Source organism: Tupaia chinensis, unplaced genomic scaffold (genome assembly GCF_000334495.1).
Source record: "Tupaia chinensis unplaced genomic scaffold, TupChi_1.0 Scaffold139943_1, whole genome shotgun sequence".
NCBI lineage: Eukaryota > Metazoa > Chordata > Mammalia > Scandentia > Tupaiidae > Tupaia > Tupaia belangeri.
The window spans coordinates 666,565-671,942 of NW_006199822.1; positions in this window are offsets into that span (position 1 = coordinate 666,565).

Here is a 5,378-nt window from a genome sequence, read left to right on the forward strand (position 1 = left end):
TGTGCATGCGTGCCCAAGATCCTGAGAGGAGAATGGAGGAGAAGGGATTGCGGCGTGGCCATCCCCCCTGGGGGGTGATTTCTTGCTTTCTGCCTCCTTGTCTCTCTCTGTCTGTCTGGCGAGCACATGTGCCTTATAGCAAATACCTCTCCAAAAGAAAAAAAAAAAAGAGCACATCATTGTAGCTGTAGACAAACTGTCAAACAACCCTTGGAGAATCTATAGGAGATCATTTAGATATCTGTTAAACTATGGCTTTCTCGGGACCAGCAGTTAGCGTAATGGCTAGGTCACTGGACTCCCACATAGTTGACCACAGTTCGAGTCCTGGACCCAGCAGCTTAAACTCATGTAATGGATTATTTTAATCCAATCCAGCACTGTAGCAACTGAATCATGTTTCTGGTTTAAAATTCTAACTTGCAACCTGAACCCAGGGGTCTGACCTAAGTGACCACCACCTTTTTTAGGTTGGAGGGTTTTTTTTTTAATTATACTGTCAATGACGTCAGATTAAAACTAGGACTTTATGGTAGTTAAGAAACCCTGCCTGCCAATCAGATCACTCCTTGCTTTTAAAGAGAAATGTGAAAATACATAGTAGATGAGCATGTTAACTCTCGGAAGATTGAGAAATGAGTGCAAAATGTTTAAAAGATTAAAGCCTCTGGGACCAGCAGTTAGCATAATGGCTATGTTGCTAGACTCCCATGTAGCCGACTGCGGTTCAAGTCCCAGACCTGGTGGCTTAAATTCATGCCGGGCGCGTGTGCATACATGCCCAAGATCCCGAGAGGAGAAGGGAGGAAAAGGGGTTGCAGAGTGGCCATCCCCCTGGGGGGTGATTTCTCTCTTTCTATCTCTCTGTCTCTCTCTATCTGGCAAGCGCATGCGCCCTATAGCAGAAATCTCTCCAAAAAATAAAAAAATAAAAAATAAGCCTCAGACCAGCAATTGGTGTAATGGCTCTGTCGCTGGACTCCCATGTAGTACCCCGTTTGCAGTCCTGGACCCAGTGGCTTAAACTCACGCCCAGCATGTGTGCGTGCATGACCAAGATCCTGTGCGAGAGGAGAATGGAGGAGAAAGGATTGCAGCGTGGCCATCCACCCTGGGGTTGATTTCTCGCTTTCTGTCTCGCTCTGTCTTTCTGGCAAGTGCTTGCACCCTATAGCAAAAACCTCTAAAAAAATAAATAAAAGATTAAAGCCTGGGGCTAGCAGGTGGTATGGTGGTTAAGGCGCTAGACCCACCATGGTTTGAGTCCTGGGCCTGGTAGCTTGAAAATCACACTGGGCACGAATGTATGCATGCCCAAAATCACAGGAGGAGAAAGAACTGAAGCATGGTCACCCCTCTAGGGGGGTGATTTCTCACTTTCTCTGTCTCTGTGTCTCTCTGTCTCTCTCCAGTGAACATACATGCTCTATGGGGAAAAAAAGATACAAGCTTCTACTATTTTAAGTAACCACATTTGGAATTCTGTGTGCTTGTAATGTTTACAAGAACTTACTATTCCTATTAGAATAACCATTTGCCTTGTACTATAAGTTTGAAATGTGTAATTTAATAGATAGCTGTATTCTAATGGTTTTATGATATTCATAAATTTAATGTATTAGATGTTGAGTTACTGGTTAAGCAGACAATTAAATAGCTTAACAAGGAAAACGTATATATTACGTACACAAATGAAGTTTAAAAATGTTTAGAGGTGATTAAGTTTGTTAATGGAATCAAATATTAATGAAATATTTCTTTGGTGGTTAAAATTTGCTAGAATGATGAATAGAATAATAAGAATTATAAGCCAAACAGAATAATCTCAGGAAGCATTATGCTATTAAACATGTAACTTTAATAAATCAAATATTATAAATATAGCATAAAACAGTATGTTCTATTCACAAAAACTACTCTTGGAGGCACTGAAAAATGCACATAAACAATCATTACCATTCCTGTCTCTTTGGGCATAATTTTCCTATGCTGGGGAAAGGTGGTATTTTATATCTGTACCCCATGGAATGATTTCTCAGTGCTTTGTATTTGAGGCTGTAAAGGGAGCATTGGAGAAATGCCTCTCTTTCTTGTTATATTTGTCATGAAAATACCACTGGTAAACTCTCACTTTTTACCTGCCCAAATCCTACCTCAAGAGTGGCTTTTAGGGTCAGGATAAGTGGATTCAAATTCTAAGTTTACCCTGTGGACTATGCACTTGAAGGGAAATAACACACTCTCTGGGTTTCATCTGAAAAGAGGGAATGTCAGTAATGGCACCAGTCTCTGGGTAGCTGTGGAGGTAAGTAACAGACAAGACTCTTACAACTGAGCTGGGCCCACAGGAAGAGCTTAGTACATTTCAGCCATTGGTATAACTCGATCCTCTGCTCTAATCTCTCCCATGGCCAAGCTAGGCGCACTGACTTAGGCACGTTAAGGAAAGCCTCCACCCCTGCCTCTCGCCGAGTCCTTCCTTCATTGCTTGGGAAAACTGCAAGATCCACAAACGGTCAAAATGGAAACTGCTTAGACTCAGTGTTCAGAAATTGTAATTCACTGATACTATACATAACATTAAATTGATATGTGTCATTCTGCTTTCTGGAGAAATACCATCGCAGAAGATATTTACAATATACAGAAGACTTTTTTTTTTTAATCATTTGTCAAAGAACTAATAAGGACATGGGAGGAAAACTTTAAACAAACGATGCATAATTTGGATTCTGATTTCTGATCTTGCAATCATCATTAATCTTTTTTTCTAAGTATAACTTATTTAATTTTATGTATTATTATTATTTAATTTGCTATCAAGTGTGTGCGCTCACTAGAGAGAGACAGAGAAAGAGAGAGAGGGAATGTGAAAAAGCAAGTCACCAGGTCTGGGACTTGAACCACAGTCCACCATATGGCAGTCCAGCGCCTTAACCACCATAACACATGCTGGCCCCCATCATTAATCTTTTTTCAAGAGCATGAAGATGGGTTAATGTAAATAAAATAACCACTCTTGAATATTTGTTAAATTTTATTATTGCTCAATATTTAGAAGATCCTACTCTCTTTGAAAGAGTATTTGCAAATGACAACAGTTATGAATGATTTAAGATTTTCTTCAGCCATTCTGTTTGGAATTTTCAGAGGAGGTCAGTCTTGGTGACACTGGTATTGACCCACAGTGCTGGAAGCCACATGACAGCAGATTTGCTCTCAAATAGACCTGAAACCTGGCGGGCACAGAAGCCCAAGATCCTAACCAGCTGAAGGAAGGGGATTGTGGAGTGATGAGACTCCGTAATAACTTTTTTTTAAGTTTGAAAAAAAGAGTAATTAGAATTTTTTGTTTTAAAGCACTAAGACTATCTAATATATCCTTACACTTTATCACAAATAGAAAATGCAGGGAAGAAGATCACACCTTACGATAGGTGCTAAAACACTCCAAAACAAAACAAAACAAAACAAATAACAATGAAAAAAAGGGCCACCAGTTAGTGTAATGGCTATGTCGCTGGACTCCCACGTAGTCGACCGTGGTTCGAGTCCCGTCCCGGGTGGCTTAAAACTCACACCGGGTGTGTGTGCGTGCATACCCAAGATCCCAAGAGGAGAATGGAGGAGAAGGGATTGCAGCGTGGCCATCCCCTCTGGGGAGTGATTTCTCGCTTTCTGTCTCCCTGTCTCTGTCTGGCAAGCACACACGCCCTATAGCAAAAACCTCTCAAAACAAAACAAAACAAACAAACAAACAAAACAAACAAACAAACAAAACAAACAAACAAAAAACCAAACGATAGGTGCTAAGACATTGATGATGGAGATGATCAGCACATGGCGTGGTGCCTGTTTCCTCATCTTCACAGGGCTGAAAGGAGCACACGCCCATGCAGGGACACGGATGTTCTGCCCGCATGGGATGCAGAGATAGTCTGTCCATTCTGCTGGATCAAAATAGTTCCATCTTTTTTTTTAGAGAGATTTTTGCTATAAGGCACATGCATTCACCGGAGAGACAGAGAGAGACAGAAACAAAAAGCGAGAAATCATCCTTTGGGGTGATGTCTACACCATAGTCCTTTCTCTTCCATTTCCCTCAGGGTTTTTGGCACGCGCGCGCATGGCTGGTGTAAGTTTTAAGCAATCGGGTCCAAGACTTGAACTGCGCGGTCAACTAACTACATGGGAATTCAGCAACGTAACTATTACACCTTCTGTAGGTCCCAAAATAGCTTCAACTTTGAGAAAGAAAAGAAAGGAACTGTCTCCCACTCTGGAGTACTCCACGCTGCCTGGGGGGCGTATTCTTATAAACTTTATTTCACACATATACACAAATACAAAATAAGCTTGGTATTATTAAAAAACTGCATTTTAAAATAATCTACTTTAGGGACCAGCAGTTAGCATAATGACTATGTTGCTGGACTCCCACGTAGTCAACCGTGGTTCGATTCCCGCACCCGGTGGCTTAAACTCATGCCGGGTGCGTGTGCGTACGTGCCCAAGATCCCAAGAGGAGAATAGAGGAGAAGGGATTGCAGCGTGGCCATCCCCCCTGGGGGGTGATTTCTCACTTTCTATCTCTGTCTCTCTCTCTGTCTGGCGAGCGCACGCTTCCTATAGCGAAAACTTCTTCTTCTTCTTCAAAAAAAAATCTACTTTAAGGCTAGCAGGTGGTGTAGTAGTTAAGGCTACATAGCAGAATCCATAGTTCAAGTCCTGGACCTGGTGGCTTGAAAAACTCACTAGGGCTGTGTGCATGTGTGTTCCAAATCCCAAGAGGAGAATGGAAGAAAAGGGATTGCAGTGTGGGCATCACCCCTGGGAGGGGTGACTTACCACGTTTCCTCTCCTTGTCTTCGTCTCTCTCCAGCAAGCACATGCATCCTATGACAAAAATAAAAAAAAAAAAAAGAATTTCTTTTAATGGTATTTATTTTATTATAACAAACAAAATAGTACATTGATTAGTTAAAATTGACAAAAACAGGGACCAGCAGTTGGCGTAACGGCTATGTTGCTGGACTCCCATGTAGTCGACCACAGTTCAAGTCCTGGACCCGGTGACTTAAACTCACACTGGGTGCGTATGCATATGTGCCCAAGATCCTGAGAGGAGAACGAAGGAGAAGGGATTGTGGCGCGGCCATTTCCCTTGGGGAGTGATTTCTCGCTTTCTGTCTCTCTGTCTCTCTCTGTCTTTCTGGCGAGCACAAGCGTGCTATAGCAAAAACCTCTCCAAAAGAAAAAGTAAATAATAAAATTGACAAAAACAGGGACCAGCAGTTGGCGTAATGGCTATGTTGCTGGACTCCCATGTAGTCGATCACGGTTGGAGTCCTGGACCTGGTGGCTTAAACTCATGCCGG